Here is an 18,506-nt window from a genome sequence, read left to right on the forward strand (position 1 = left end):
ATTAACTAGATTAAATTAATTTAAAATATATACTTTTCTGCTTTTATACATATTATAGTTGTATTATGTTTAACATTTTGAATAATTAATTCTTTCTGTCTAGTTTTGCAATTTTTGGCACAGGGCCTGCAATTTCGAAGGAAGGCAGCAAGTCGACTCCAGTATTTGACTGGTACTTTATCAATCCTGAAAGGATGAAAGGCAAAGTTAACCTCAGCGATATTTGAATTCTGAATATTTATATTCTGAGCCTTAAGCATTGTATTCTGAGCTGCTAAGCATTTTCTTCAAAGTTCTAATGATTCTGCCAGTTCGCCGCCTTAACACTATGAATAATTGGCTAGAGAAAGAATTATCTTAACAATATTTATTAACAACACTAAGCATTTTAAATATACATAATATGCAATATATTGTATGTATGTGTCAGAGGGATATGGTGTTACAAATTATCACGTAGGTCATTGAATAAAAGATATGAGATGCTGGTGGTTGGTTTTGGTTCTGTTGTGGTAAATAAGCACAAACGGTCGAGAACAATTTTATAGAAACTTTATTCACCGCACAAAATATTTTCCATGATGGTCTTGAATTCAAAATACAGCAACAAAGTTTACACAGTGGAAAGACAATTCGTTATTACAAAAGAGCTGGTTAAGTCGGCTCACGCTGGATTCATGACTGTAAAACTGTAACTGTTATCTACTCGAATAAGGAGTCGTTAGAACGACTGATAAATGCTGCAAACTGAGAATGTGGTTTTCAAAGAGGCGGTTCTGATAATGTAAAATTTGGCACCCAAAGCAAGTTTATGTATAAGCCTTGTTAGGAGACGTTCTAGAACAGTGCTCCGCAACCGATATGCCGCGGTACACTGGTGTGCTAGGTGTGTTGCAGTGTAAACTGAGTATAATTTTTTTCCCTTATACTTTTAGTTATATTTTTGGTTTAGGTGTGCTGCCGAATTTTGCAAAGAGTATAAGTGTACCGCTAGTGAAAAAGGTTGCAGAGCATTGTTCTAGAAGATTCTAGAAAGTTGTATCGTGATGTCTCGATGCTGATTGGTAAGTTAATCGGCTGATCACATGAAATGGCTGTTACTAAGCCACGGCCTTTATTTGGCACTTTGTCGATTCGGTTTCAAATCTGCTACACATGTTATGTATGTGAGAAATAATGAAGTGTCAGAAGAGAGGAAATGTTTCATGTTACAATTAACAATTACTACAGAAATAATCTCATTGAGAGAAAATTGAGAAATGAAGGTTATTTTATTAAACATGGGTCTAAATGCACATGGTCTCCGACTGTAGTAAGAAAGGTCCTTCGGGAGAGTTGAATTCGAGGGTTTTTATAAGCCCGCCAAGGCGTTCTAGAATGTTCCATAAGATCTTAAGAAGGCAAAAATTAAAGTTTTCGTTTTTGATTGTCACTACCATTCACCAACTGACGTCACAGATGACTATACTACTAAATTCACCAACAACGATTATCTTTGGTCAATATTACCACATATCAAGGCGGCGAGCTGGCAGACAGGCAAAATGCTAAGCAGCATTTCGTTCCGTCTTCACGTTCTGAGTTCAAATTCCACCGCGGTCGACTTTGCCTTTCATCTTTTCGGTGTCAATGAAATAAGTACCAGTTGAACACTGGGGTCAATGTAATTGACTTACCCACTCCCGCCGAAATTGCTGGCCGTGTGCCAAAATTTGAAATCGATAATACCACATATAGTAGTACTGTTCGCCTGTGATTTTGGCTTTCAAATTTAAACATTCCAGGTTCGAATTTGAGAAAAGCTACAGGAATCTTATCGCAGTGCATTCATTCAAGACAAATGAACGACACCAAGGAATTAGACCAAGTGTACATTCGAGTTTGTAGTGAAAGCAATGACATATAACAATAAACAAGCACTATGAATTAAATATATGAATATTAATTAGCAGTCAAGAAAAATGAAATTCTTCGTCTCAGTTCATTCAGTTAGGGATTGTTAGAAAATTGTTTTTGGAAGAAATAGTTATTTGCGGAGTGGTTGGTGTGAAGAAGGGCATCTAGCCGTAAAAACCTTGCCAAAACAGACACAGTAGCCTGGTGGGGTAGTCGTCTACCTGGCTAGCTCGTGTCTAACCGTCCAGCCCATGCCTGCATGGAAGGCGGACGTTAAGCGATGGTAAATGCACCAAAACGTAATGTTATCAAATTGTTCAGGTGTAAATTGCTTCAGTCTTCATTGACTGTTATATAAATATGTGTGAATGTTTACAGTTTTTCTAGTGTGTGTGTGTGCATCATTTAAATAAACAGTTGTATGTAACATATTTCTACATGTCTAGCAGGCCAATGCATTCTGCTACTGATTTTGGTAGTAATAGTTTTCTGTGCATCTTTGAATTGTATTTTAATAGAAATTTTGTATGTGAAGTAGCGAGTTGGCTTGCGAGTGAAGAGACCAAATCAATAAAAGCTTTTCTTAATCTGTCGGTGCTGACCGTTTCTTTTTTCCTATGCACATCAATCACAAAATATTTCGAATTAACATGCAAAACACGATAGAGTCCATTATAAGCGGTACGCTACAGCTTTGTACTATAAACATGAGACCAACCCACTAATATCAGCAGGAACGTATCTTTTAACAGTTTGTTGCCTTGCTATTGTTTTTAGCAAATTAGATTTATGCTGTCGCAAGTTACGCACATAACTGGCCTCCTCACATGTGGGAATTCCCAACCACCTCTCCAGTAGAATCAATGTGATAATTCTGCTGGATTTAAAAACCAAGACCCGCTTTAACCGATGATCTGATACCGAATAATGTTGGTTTCAAATTTTGGCACAAGACCAGCAATTTGGGGTGAGGGGACAAGTCGATTACATCGACCTCAGTACCCGACTAGTACTTTTTTTATCGACCCCAACAGGATGACGGTCAAAGTGGACCTCGACAGAACTTGAACTCAGATCGTAAATGGCGCTGAGCATTTTGCCCGGCGCGGTAATGATTCTGCTAGCTCACTCTCTTAGATACCGACTAATATTATCGGTAGATATAAGGGCGGCGAGCTAGCAGAATCGTTATCGCGTAAGGCAAAATGCTTTGCGGCATTTCGTCCGTCTTCACGTTCTGAGTACAAATTCCGCCGAGGTCGACCTTGCCTTTCATCCTTTCGGAGTCAATAAAATAAGTACCAGTTCAGCAATGGAGTCGGTGTAGTTGATTCACTACCTTTCCCGAAATTGCTGGCCTTGTGCCAAAATTTGAAATTAGTATTATCGGCAGATATTTCAACCATCTATCTGTGTCGTCGTACGATTAAAAAGCTATGCTGAAATTATGATGAAACCTTCAATCATTCCATCTGAGGCTAGGTGATATGTCGTCATACGAATTTTTTTTTTGTACCAGGCATATTGTGTAAGCTCAGTGAAAGGAATAGATCCAAATCGCCGACGTTCGTCTATAGATGTTGAGGTAGGAGTATAAAACGCAAGATCCAATATAAAAAAGATTAAATGCAACTGAAATGTACCGAATAGGAATGGTTTCAGGCCTTCAAGAAAAAGATCAATGCACGTTAAGAAACAGAGGTCGTCATTTATCGGAGATAAATGTCCAGCAACGTCTATATGTACGTGTTGAAGGCAAGTATCCGGAGTGGAAGAAGTTTTAGTTTTCTGACACGATGTGCATTTTTAACCTATTCTCGAATACTATTCTTCATTCATAGCCAAACAAATTGAGCCAAAAAAGAGTTTTTCAGAAGTAAAAACTCCAAAGTGTGAATAGTAGAAAATGCCAATGTCTGTTGTGCGAATGAGCAAAAGGCCGGCCATAAAGGGCCTTTTGTTCATTGGCACAAAAGCCACGATATCACACGATATAAACATCGTAGAAGGAAGTAATAGAAAGAGACGAAATTCGAGAAAAAAATTATGAATTTCTGAGTTGTTGAAACTCTTCATCAGTTTCATGATTAGACGCAGTTTTTTTCAAGTCACTTGCATTATGAATGCAAAGAATCAATATATACTCGAGATAAAGCGTCTGCTGCACAGTTAACCTTCTTCATGTATCGTGATATAAAATCTAGGTGCCGAATTCCTCTCAGAGAATGTTTGACTGATATTTGACTGTAATGCGTAAGTCAACAGTTTACGATTGGTATACATGAAGAACTGTCGTCTTTCAAGCAAATGATAAAGGTGTTTAGTAGAATGAATCAGCAGCCAATAATCCACTAACAGAAGAACCGGATTTAGTTTCAGCTGGTTTCAAACGCTTTAAGAAGAATGAAAAGGGCTGCCATGAGTTATGAATAAATTGTTGAATACTCCCTGATTCTCACTTAAAAAGCAGTCCAGTAAAAGAAATGAGGGTCCCTCTGGTTTCATATGAGCCAATAAAGTAACTTTAAATAGCCTGTCTGTAATAGCTGCAAACAATCGTTTACAACTATTTGTTTGCTGTCAGAGTAATTTTTGCATGTTTCTTTTTTTCGGTTACATAACAACTGTGTAATAAGGATATATCGTTTCAGTGTAGTGCCGAGTGAAACGTCTCTAAAAGTTAACAAGCCCTAGGAATTCTTGCAATTTCCGTAAAGATCTGGGTGGTGGAAACTGTAACATAGCTTCCACCTTATCTTGCTTGGGCTGGATTCCTTTTATCCATAACATGTCCTAAGAGTATTAGGGATGGAATACGGAAAAGACATTGAGTAGGGTTAATTACAACACCATAGTGTGACAAGTAAGTAAAAAGCTACTGTAAAAATTCTTCATGTTCTGATGCGGAAGAATAAATGGTCAATATAAGAAATTAAAATGTAAACAACGAACAACTTCATCAATGAATCTCTGAAAAGAATTGGTTGTATTTCGGAAACCGAAAAACATCCTCAAAAATTCAAATAGCCCGACAGGTTTAGTTACAGATATTTTATGAATATTACTAGGTTAGATATGAATTTGGTTATAAGGCCGAATTAAGTCTATATTGCAGATAAGATAATAAATTGTAGATGTGTGAAATGGGATAACATATTATAATCACTTCTAAATGAAATCTACCATCAAATTAAGCAAATGGAGTAAGCGAAACAAAAGGAACAAGCGGAACAAGAGGAGACATGTAGGATAGAGAATTCGTGAAGAGGTCAGAGAATGTGTGACGGAAGAACTTTGACAAAGAAACTAAAATAATAGTAATAAAGCTGAAGTGAAGACCAAATATATAGTGCGTGTGTTTAATTGGCAAAATATTCTTTTCTACTCTAGGCACAAGGCCCGAAATTTTGGGGGAGGGGTCCAGTTGATTAGATCGACCCCAGTACGCAACTGGTACTTAATTTATCGACCCCGAAAGGATGAAAATCAAAGTCGACCTCGGTGGAAAAATTAGCAAAATATTAACATCCTCAAGTATAGCAAATGACATGTTCTTTATCCGTTTAAAACCCCCGATTTGATTCAACGAGGGTTGTTATTACAGTGGTTACAGTGGCCATAGTATAATATAAATAATCTTATTCGCTGGGCTGGTCTTATTTATGAGAAACATGATGGTTAAGCTCAATTATTATAAATTTAATGCAAAGAAATAAAGAAACACAATGACAAGATGTTAACTAGCATCTAACAAAAATAAAGTTCGCACTTCTTAGTTAATATTTTAGTTAATATTTGATAATATGGACATTTTAGTTAATATTTGATAATGTGGACTAAAGACAATTGCCGCTGGCGAATAATGATATTATATTTGGTAAAAGTCAATCAATCATTTGTGACATCTGTTAGTGATAGGCAATAAAATTTAATTTTTACACCTGAAGACCTTATGGAACATTCTAGAACGTTTCAGCGGACATATAAAAAAAAAACTAGATTTCAACTCTCTTGAAAGATATTTCTAACTGCAGTCGGAGACCATGTGTCTTTAGCTCCCAATTATAATGAAATAATTTTCATCCCTCAACTTTCTTACTAAGAGATTATTTCTGTTGTAACTACCAATTACACTGGTCAACAAGTATTTTTCATCAAGCATATGTCAAGGTGTAGTTTTTAATGCTGATTTCAAATATACAATTAGTTTTTTTTATATCACGTACAGTTTTCAAGATGAGAAAGTTTTTTTGTTTTAGCTCATGCATTATATAGAAATTCCAATTAATGACATGGATGCCTGTACTTCATTTACATCATGCAAACATACCTTTAAAATGAACTACATTATTCATTGCTGCATAGTTCAGATGCAATATTTTATCACCTTAAATTAACCAATCAAGTTTTGTCTGACGAAATAGGTATTTCAATATCTCAAATTGTCCATTCATAATTGGTCTGATGAAATATTTCATCATCTCAAATTCAATATAAGTATAGCCGTTTGTATCTATTTCCAGTAACATCGATGGACTTTCCGGATGTTTATCACAAGATCATGATCCTACAAGGTGACGTTTGTTTATTGACTCTTCAAAACGAAGTTTAAAAGCTATACTTCTTCATAATGGTAATCTGAAGCATCCATTCCTATTGCACAACCCGTTCATCTTCATGAATCATATGAGAATATGGAATTTTTACTTCATGTCATTGCCTATGAAAGATACTCATGGAAAATACGTGGAGATTTAAAAGTCATTGGAATGTTAAAGGGAATGCAGTCAGGTTTCACAAAATACAGTTGCTTCTTGTGTTTATGGGATAGTCAGGCAACTGGCAGACATTATTCGGAATCAAACTGGCAGACAAGAACATCATACCAGCCAGGACTGTCTAGCGTCAAAAATACATCTCTTGTAGATCCATGTAATGTCCTATTGATTCCTTTGCACATAAAGCTTGAACTGATGAAACAGTTTGTAAAGACACTAGGGAAGAGAAATGCCAGAGGGTTTGAGTATATTGTAGAAAAGTTACCCAAAATCACACAGGCGAAAGTGAATATCTTTGTCGGACCCCAAATCAGAGAAGTACTCAAAGATGTCAACTTCAAGACAACACTGGATGAACTGGAATGCTTTCACTTGGATTTGTGAGAATTTCTTGGGCAACAAGAAGGCAATGGACTACAAGGATGGCATCAAGAATCTTCTGAAATGTTACTCAGCAATGGGTTGTTACATGTCACTGGAAGTTCACTTCTTAGATCCCATCTGAATTTCTTCGCAGATAACCTTGGAGCAGTGTTTGATGAACATGGTGAGAGATTTCACCAGGTCATTAGTGCTATGGAGAAACGGTACCAAGGTTTCTAGAATGACAGTATGCTGGCTTACTACTGCTGCTGGACACTTTTACCGTGATCAACCAGATCTGGAACACCGCGGGAAATCCAAATCACAATGTTTCTAACTCTGTTGTTCTTTGTTTTGTCTGACCCATTTTTTTGTGTATTCATTCTTTGTAGAATGATAGTGATGAATTTCAACTCAATAAACTCATTTACTTTCTAATAATAATATGTCCTTAAGGCGGTGAGTTGGCAGAAACATTAGCACGCCGGGTGAAATGCTTAGTGGTATTTCGTCTGTCTTTACGTTCCGAGTTCAAAATCTGCCGAGGTCGGCTTTGCCTTTCATCGTTTGGCAGTCGATAAATTAAGTACCAGTTGCTACTGGGGATCGATCTAATTGACTGGCCCCCTCCCCAAAAATTTCGGGCCTTGTGCCTAGAGTAAAGCAATAATAATATGTCCTTATTTCAGTTCAGTATTTAAAAGATGAGGAATTATGTACATTATTTATATTATTTACATTTGACGGATATTTCTCCTCACCTTGTTTGTTGTTAACGCAACGTTTCGGCTGAAACGTTTCCATCCTTCATCAGGTGTCTTGGAGAAATTTCGAACCTGGGTTCTCATTCCTAAGGTATTTTTCGATGTTATGATAATGAATGTCAGATAATCCTTACAGTCATGTAACACCAAACTCGTGGCTTTCAAACTCCCCCAAATTTAAATCCCAAGGACTACTGCGTTTGAAAAGAGACTAATTGATATCCTCACAATAGCATAGCTTTACGCCCAATCCAGGTGATCTCAAAAATGAATAAGAGTCAATGGTGAATTTATATCGACGGTTCCAGTACTGCATTGAAGCAGTCATCGAAGCTGAAGATGGATTTATAGAATAATCTCATAAGAAAGTTTATCGATAAATTTTTATCAAAATACGCTTGGTTTTTTGCTTGATTAGAGTCGTTTTATTAATTACCAAATAAGTCCTCAAATACCTCTCGCACCTTGTAGACACTTCGTTAAATTCCACCACACCTAATTTAGCTGGTTATATAGCTGCTATTAACAAGAATTTAGACAAATTTTAAAATGATATAAGTGATTCTGATTAGTAGTTTGTCTGCCTCTAGCTCCTCCGTTAATAACGCATCTCAATCTAACATGAATACTACTATTGATTCTGTGCTTCTTCCTAAGATTAACTTTAATAATAATTCAACAAATAATTCTTGACTATTTAGTAAACCTGACGGCATGTGTAATTGTAAGGACAGAGATGGCTGCCCCTTGCGTGGCCAGTGCCTCCGGACGAATATAATATATAAATGTTCAGTCCATACATTCGATAAGGTTTACTGCTATATTGTTACCACAACATTAATTCAAGATGAGATGAAGCAATTACTTACATTCTTTTAAGAGCATGTACAAATTACATAATACTTCTTTAGCAAAATAACATACTTCTTTAGCAAAATTTATTTCGGACTTAAAGAATAGAATTTTTTCTGCTGTTTTAACGGCGATACTGCGTTCTAAATATCACTTTTTTGCCTGTATTGTTTACTCTATTTCGCTGTCACTTATACGGATAGCACTTCCGTATAAAGGTGTGCGGCAGTTGTAGTTCGTGTTGCACTGAGGCACTTTAAATTCGAAGATGTAAATTTGGGCTAATTAATGAACATAATGTGTTGTTAACCCGTCACCAATATCAGGTTAATAAAACCTTCGTAGGGATTCTGCTTACTTATGTATTGTAACATATTGCACTTCTACTGAGTGCATTTCATTTCTCGTTGCAATTATCATTTTTCTCTGATATTAACTGTTATCCGTAATTTTAATTATTTGTATATTATCTCGTTGCTAATTTTCTTAACTTTTCTAACAACATTTTTTCCTGTTCCTGTATAAATATTTACTGGTTCCATTTAAAGTAGTAATATTCCTTTTTTATTATGAATATTTGTTATTTTTCTACTATACTATATTATATTATATTGTATTGTATTGTATTGTATTATATTACATTATATTATATTATATTATATTATGATACTTGACTATTTTAACTTGCTGTTCAACTCTGTTTAATGCGAAATTATTCAAATCATTTCTGTGCTTTATTTATATCTATCTGATTAATGAAATCGCTATCGTGTACAAAACGAAATTAGAGGAATATATTCGTACATACCGAAGTAAAGACGGATTTATATTCCAGCTGTATGTACAGTCACAAGCGTCCGACAGAATACACCACGAGTTTCAAAGCAGCACTTAGGTACGAACACTGCACCTGTTGTACGGCACTCAATAGACTCCCGATCTACGCTAATTGCAGGTTCCGAGGAAGATGAAGGATCTTTTTGGTTTGACGGGCAACATTTTTCATTTATGTTTTATGTAGTGTTTTTGGTACCGAAACACTTTCAAACTTCGTATACTTGTATATTTTGTATTATAGAAAAGATAAAAATTTTTGTATTCGAAATTATTTCATGTAAAAAGTTGTCGTATTTCGGTAATTTCAACCAATCACTGACGTCTATTGAGGTGAAAATAATTAATGGCGTGGAATGTAAACAACGGTGTCATGGGATCTTTTCCCTTGAATAAAATTAGTGCCGTTGTTTGTCAACAACTACCCGTGTTACTCTTATTTATGACATCGTTCGTGCGTTTGTACTGGTTTTAGCTTTAGGGTTTTAGGGTTAGGGTTCGGGTTTTAGAGTTAGGGTTAGTTTTAGGATTACGGTTAGGGTTATGATTATTTTTGCCATAACCTCACTCATAACCGTAACCCTAACCCTAAAACTCATAACCATAACCCTAACCCCAACCCCAACCCTAACCCTAAAACCCTAACCCTAACTCTAAAACCCGAACCCTAACCCTAAAACCCTAAACCCTTACTAGGGAATAATGATAAACAGGGAATAACACTCATGACACCGGTAAAAATCATTGTTTATAAAAAGAGCACTAACTGTATTCAGCTGAACAGACGTCGGTGATAGGTTGAAATTACAGAAATACGACAACTTTAACATGAAATAACTTATTAAGAACTAATTTTTGTTAAGAAGGCTAAGAGAAAAAGATGTTTTATATGACACATTCTACCAGTATCCCAAGTTTGAAAGTGTTTCGTCAAACCAAAAAAATCCAAGATGAAAAATAAAGAAATAACAACAGATGGATAGTGGTCTACTCACTACAGCTGTTTCAGACGTTTTTTTTTTATTAATGAATAGAGTTATTTATTACATCATGCGAAAAAAAAAACCCTTCATCAGGTGAATATATGCACAAATTAAACATTAAAAAAAAAACATCCCACGAATGTATGTGCCATTTCATGACTCTCTGGCGAACTTCGGCCAGAGAATTTGCCAGAAGTTCGCCAGAGAATCATGAAATGGCACATACTTGGATTCGCGGAATATCTTTTTTTTTTTAATGTTTAATTCGTGCATGTATTTACCCAATGAAAACGATTTTTTTTTCACATGATGCTATAACTCTATTCATCGATAAAAGAAAAACACGTCTAAAACAGCTGTAGCGAGTGAACCACTATCCATTTGTCGTTATTTGTATATATATATATATATATATATATATATATATATATATATATATATATATATATGTATGTATATATATATATATATATATATATATATATATATATATATATATATATATATATATATATATATATGAAATTATAATTTTCTTTTAACTTTTACTTCTTTCAGTCATGTAACTACGACCCTGCTGGGGCACCGCCTTGAAGGGTTTTAGTCGAATGAATCGACCTCAGGACTTATTTTTTAAAAGCCTAGTACTTATTCTATCGGTCACTTTTGCAGAATCGCTAAGCTACAGGAACGTAAATACACCAGCACCATTTGTCTCAGATTTAAGAACTATAATTAGTTCGTATTGTTGTTTTTGTAACTTTCATGTGCTTTTACTGCGATGGTTTTTGTTAAGCAGCGTCGGGTTTTACAATTCTGTAAATAAAAATAACACTATTTTTATAAGCTTAAAGCTTATAAGCGATTATCGCGCAATGACTAAAGAAAATAGTCTAATAATGGAGCATATAAGCCCTCGACAGAAAAAAAAAGTAGATTCTCCCTTACGCGTGGGACTTAAACCCACATCTCTTTGCTTTTACAACCAAGTGTGCTTCCGTTACACCAATGCTCGACCTGCTTCTTTCTGTCTGATTTAAGAAAGATAATCAGTTCGAAGAGCACATGAAAGTTGGTTTACAAAAGCATCACTACTAACTAATTATAGTTCTAAAATCTGACAGAAAGAAGCACGTTGTGCGTTGGTGTGACGGTAGCATATTTGGACGAAAAAACAAAGAGATATGGGTTCAAGTCCCTCCCATGCGTACGGGAAAACCTACTTTTTTTCTGTCGAGGACTTATATGCCCCATTATTAGACTATTTTCTTTAGTCAATGCGCAGTGATCACTTATAAGCTTTCAGCTTATAAAATACTATTATTATTATTTACAGAATTGTAAAAATCCACGTTGCTTACCAAAAATCATTGCAGTAAAGGCACAGAAAGTTTGTTTACAAAATCAACACTACGAACTAATTATATTAGATCGTGAAGTATGAAATTTGTAGCAAGGTATATGGTAAACTTTGACAGTTTCTCATTTTGCACCATTATTATATTTTGACAATCTTTATTTTTTGTTAGAAAGCTGACACATCTAATTCTTTATTCGAACTCATTTTGCGCTTTATAAAGTATTTGTAAATCGTTTTTGCTATTTTTGTTTAGAGATGGATAAGTCGGAAATTCGCACAGTTTTGAAATATGAGTTCTTTCTTGGTAATACAGCATCACTGACAGCTCGGAATAATGATGGAGTATTTCATTCTAACAGCAGACAGTATCAAATTGGTTTGCAAAATTTCGTTCTGGTAACTTTGACTTTACAAATGAGCAACGCGGTCGACCAGAAACAAAGGTGGATAATGACGAACTGAAAGCCACCGTCGAGTCAGATCCATCTCAAAGTGCCCGTGAATTATTGTTGTTTGATGTTAGCAAGCAAACAATATTGACTCACCTAGTTCAAATCGGTAAAGTGAAAAAGTTGGATAAGTGGGTTCCCATGAACTCAATGAAAAGCAAAAACATCAACGTTTGGAAGCCTGCATTATGCTACTTTCTCGTCACAAAAATGAATCATTTTTGAAGCGAATTGTAACACGTGATGAGAAATGCATCCAATACAACAACCGTAAACGTTCAGCACCATGGTTGGACAAAGGCGAGCCACCAAAACACAGTCCAAAAAGCAAAACTCATCAAAGAAGTTGATGTTGTGTGTTTGGTGGTCTGGCGCAGGTGTGGTCCATTATAATTTCATTAAACGTGGCTCATTAATCACGGCCGAAGTATTCTGCAGCCAAATGGACCAAATGATGCAGAAACTTACAAAAAAAAAACAGCCTAGATTAGTCAACAGATCCACACCTATTTTACTGCAAGACAGCGCCAGACCACACATCGCAAAAATGACATTGGTGAAACTACAGGAGTTGGAGTTGGAAGTTCACCATCATCCAACATACTCACCTGATCTTGTCCCCACTGACTACCACTTCTTCCAGAATTTGGATAACTTTTTGATAGGAAAAAAATTTAATTCCGACGGTGCTCTTAGAATAGCTCTTCCCGCTTAGTGGATTAACCTGCTAAGCGGAGGGTTCCTTTCTCCCTTCAGCCAGCATAAAGGCAAGACGAAACTACTGTCTCTCTCCGTTCAGCTTCGTCACATCACAGCGTTCAATATCTCATCGCGTTCGGCCCAATGATGAAGGAAAATGTTCTCTATGTGGCTTGTGTGTTTTCTGTACTCTGGTTATTATTATTTTCTTGTCTACGTTTTGTTTGCAATGTCCTGTACCCAGATATGCACGTATATATACAGGTAGACGTAGGTATGCACATACCTGTACGTATATATGGATTTACTAATTTATTATTTGTTTTACATGATCGAACGCCTGCGTCATCCCTGTTGTAAGTAGTTTTTTCAACTTTATATTTTCTGACGCGACTCTATTATCTCTTTCTCTATCACTTTCCCCCCTCTCGTTCTTCCTCTGTTACTACTATATTTCTCTCTTCCTCTCGTTGCTCACCTATTCTTCTACTTCCTCCCCTTGTTTGTCCCTCTACCACTCTCTCATTCTTACCCCTCCCTGGTCACATGCTTCCGGTCACTAATCCTTTTCTTCCTTAGCTATCGCCGAGCAAACACGCGAACTTACTTCGTCCCGGCTTTCAGTTCGTGCCTCACAGCGTTCATATACACATAATTTTTCACGTCTGGCCGCATAGCCTTTTCCGTTTGTTTTCCTGTCTTGTTTTTAGTCCGCCACTACATTCCTCCATGGCACAGGTTTAATTTGTGTATACAGATTTAATTTGCGGTCCAAGGGAAGAGCCATTTTAACGATGCGTTCTGCCCAACTCTTCGAAACGCCGGTGTTAAAATGGGGGTAGCTGATGAAGGAAAATGTTCTTGGCAACTCGGGAAGCCGCCCGGGGCGCCAAGGAGAGCGTGATAAAGACAAGTAAATTTCCACAACCTTCCGCTCGTACCCACCGAAGCTCAGCTTGCTCGAGGCGCCAGCAACCCTGGGGCCGGCCCTGTGTATATATAGAATATAAAGGTAGTCAGAAGGTATGAGATGAATATGTTTATTTCACCAGTTGAAATCCATAGTGTAACGGCCGTTTCGCAACCAAAACCATGCGAAAATGATTTATGTTAGTGTATGATGATAGAAGGCTAGCTTATCAGATATTGGTTTACTTTGCATTAATTTGCTATGTGTTTTATAGCCTGGTTTGCGAAAGGAGCTTTTTTGTGATCACCAACGCCGCTGCTGCAGTCACCAGTGCCGGTCATCACTTCAGCTTCATACACTACATCCACTGGACACTCATTAACACTGCATGAGCAGCCTGCCTCCACTCGTAGTTTAGCGGTGATTACTAAAATCTTTTTAACGCGAGGTATACAAATGAATGAGACTCTTTAAGTTGTGTCTGTTAAACAAACATCACTATCTGTGTGAAGTATTTGGCCACTAATCTAAAGAAAACCCTTCTCTCGCAAGACTTAATGTTGAGTGAAAAGAGTTAGAGAGGTTACGTACCTCCGGTCATTTGAGACTGAGTCGCCTATACAGCTAAACGCCTTGTAGGTGCGGAACCAATGGTCACTCTCTGACCAACCATAACAAATAACTTCTAAATACTACTGCTCTAATGTTTTAGAGTGTGCATTTTTCTGGATATATGAACTGCTTATTGACCAATTTACATACATACATACATATATATATATGTGTGTGTGTGTGTGTGTGTATATATATATGTATATATATCATATATATATATATATATATATATATATATATATATATATATATATATATATATATATATATATATATATATATATATATTAAAATTCAGAAAATGGAGAAGGAGCAATAATATAATTTATTAACTGCAAAAATTCAACATGTTCTCTAACAGCTGCCTTGATTTTGCCCAAATAATTAAATTCCGGTAATTAAAACAGGAATATGCATATGTACATGTAACATGTACGTGTATAAGTATATAGAAAAGTGTGTTACATATAATTCGTCTTTTTTGTCTTTTAGCTATGTAGTAATGCCTAAGTATATGTGTAGATACATGAATGCGTATGTGCGTATGCGAATATATATGCATATATGCACATATAAAAATTTTTTTCATACGAGCATACTTTAAACATGCATATTTCTACCCACTGTTTGAGTACGTTAATTCATGCGTGTATATGTGTATGTATTTTTACATATATGCATATATTCTACTCTAGGCACAAGGCCCGAAATTTGCGGAGTGGGGGTCAGTCGATAATATATGCAACTAGTACTTAATTTATCGACCCCGAAAGGATAAAAGGCAAAGTCGACTTCAGCAGAATTTGAACTCAGAACGTAAAGACAGATGAAATACCGCTAAGCATTTCACCCGGCGTGCTAACGTTTCTGCCAGCCCACCGCCTTCATATATGCATATATCGTTACTTACATGTATATAATATTACCTAGAAGTGTATATCTTGAAATTGTATGTGTGCATATATGTGTGTATATACATACATATATATATATCTGTGTGTGTGTGTATGCATATATATAAATTATATATATATATATATATATACATATATATATATATATATATATATATATATATATATATATATATATATATATATATATATATATATATATATATATATAAATTATATTTTATCATATGTATTTATTTTCTCCTAGTAATAAATAACTCGGATAAAATAAATTGGTTAATAGATACCAGGGTAGCAAAGATCACAAAATAACTGTGGTATAACTCCTGTTTATGAGGTAGAAACTCCTTGATATTTTGGGTATTTGAGTATATATAAATTTAAAGAATGGAGTAAATGCATATTATAACTGCATACTTTTATTCCGACATATGTTTCGAAAAATTACAATTTATGCGATCCATAGGAATCGGCGATGTTAAAAATGTAAACTTCTCCTCAGGGAAATGTATGGGAACCAGCTTAAACGTAAGACATTATAACCGAATAAAAGTATGCAGTTATAATATGCGTTTACTCCATTCTTTAAATTTATATATATAAATTATATATATATATATATATATATATATATATATATATATATATATACATTCATACATATGTATATATGGGTACAGGATGTCACCAACAGTAAACAACATGAAATACGAAAACAAACGAGTTCAATACGCAAACAACGAGAGAAACAAATGGAAAACAGGACAAGCACACAAAGAACGACCCTTCATCAGTTGTCGGCTGTTTATCTACATATATATATATATATATATATATATATATATATATATATATGGGAGAATTTACGAAAAAAAAAACAACAGACGAAGACAGGTGGTGTAAACAACAAATGGATGTATTAGTTTAACGTTCGGGAATAGAGAAAGTCTTTGACGTTTCGAGCTACGCTCTTCAACTGAAAGGAACACAGAAAGAAATAAGGAGAGAAACAAGGAGAAAAAAATATATAAATGTTGTGGTCAGCGATCTATCTACATATATATATATATATATATATATATATATATATATATATATATATATATATATATATAAGTTCAAAAAAACAATAACAAAAAAAAACAACAAACTGAGGACGTGATACGGGTAGTGTTATTGGACGCTCGGGAAAGGAAAGAGAGAGTGTATGACGTTTCGGGCGTAGCCCTTCGTCGGAAAGATGGAAAGTTCGGAGAATGGAAAAACGGAGAAAGGGGAAAATGGTACCGATGCCCACGAGGTTACAATGTGAAAAGACCGGAAGAGGAGGTGGTGGGGGAAAAGTTCTTTCTAAGACAGGAGAGTGAAAAAGAGAGATGAATATCTGTGCGTGCGCGAGAGTCTGCGAGTGTGTGTGTGATAACAGAACGTGTGTGTGCGTATGTATGTGTGTGTGTGTGTGTGTGTGTGTGTGTGTGTGCATGGTTTGGTGGATTATCTGTTAGTGTGTTTGTATGTGTGTGTGTGTGTATGACGTAGTGGAAGGAATTAGTAGCAGGAATGGTTAGTGGATGCTTATAGACAGTGTTAGGTGGAAGGTCAACAGGCGGTTTTTTGAGTATGTGTGTGTTCGTGTTTGTGTGGGGTTGTAGGTGTTGGGTACGTGTACGTGTGTGTGTGTATTTTGTATGTGCGCGTGTGTGTATGTATATGTTTTTGTGCGTGCGTGTGTGTTTGTGTGTATGTGTATGTTGTGTATATGTGCGTTGCTGTGTACGTGTGTGTGCGTGCGTTTGCTATTGTATGTGCGTGTGTTGTTTATGCCCATGTGTGTGATATATATATATACGTATAAATATATATATATGTAGATAGACAGCCGACAACTGATGAAGGGTCGTTCTTTGTGTGCTTGTCCTGTTTTCCATTTGTTTCTCTCGTTGTCTGCGTATTGAACTCATTTGTTTTCGTATTTCATGTTGTTTACTGTTGGTGGCATCCTGTACCCATATATGCATATGTATGAATGTATGTATATGTATATATATATATATATATATATATACGTATGTGTGTGTGTGTGTGTGTGCGTGTGTGTGTGTGTGTATGCATATGCATATATATATATATATATATGCATACACACACACATATATATATGTAAATATAAATATATACATATATGTATATATATGTATATATATATATATATATATATATATATATATATATATATATATATATATATATATATATATATATATTGATAGGAAGGACAACAAAAGAAAGAGACCTCGATATTATGTAAATAGAGGAATTTATCTATAAAAATATGTGACACTTATTCGGTAGCCATGATAAAACTCCGAGTTTCGGATGCCGAGGTGGGAGCCCACGCCAACATCTCTTCAGTTATCTGGCCATTGAGAATTCCTGCGAAAAATATATCAATAATTTAGAGAAGAACCACCAAGATGCAATTCAAATAATGGAGATCAGATACCACCAAGAAAAACGTACTCTTCAAATATATTTTCGTACATGAAATCTATTTTGAGATACGCTTGTCTTAATATCTAAAAAAAAGTCAAATGAAAGTATTTGAAAATATATATTCCAGCATCATTGATTTTAAGAGTCAATAGTCTCAGGCAGATTGTCAACTGAAAGATCCCTGACGCGAAACTCGAAGTTCTTGAAAATTTAAGCTAAAATGTATTTAAGCTAAAATCTGTTAAAGAACTATCTACGTTTATGTTTGCAGTCCTATATTTTATCGCTTCTTGGGTGATCACACACACACACAAATGTATGTATGTATGTATGTATTAATATTAGTAATGTATTACTGGAATATATTTTTCCATCTTATCAACTGCAGAAAACAGCCTCTACATCATGCCGACATGAGAACAGTTATATTTTCGTGGGACGTGCTAATAATTAGTATCCAAAGAACCATCAAATCTCCTGCTGCCCTCTTAAACATGCGAGTCATCTTTGGTAGTACACATCTAGTTACATAGCATGCTTGGAAAAGTAAAAAATACACTTGTTTACTGTTGGAACGTCATTGTTAAACCCACCAC

Source organism: Octopus bimaculoides, chromosome 14 (genome assembly GCF_046866305.1).
Source record: "Octopus bimaculoides isolate indiv1 chromosome 14, ASM4686630v1, whole genome shotgun sequence".
Taxonomy (NCBI): Eukaryota; Metazoa; Mollusca; class Cephalopoda; order Octopoda; family Octopodidae; genus Octopus; species Octopus bimaculoides.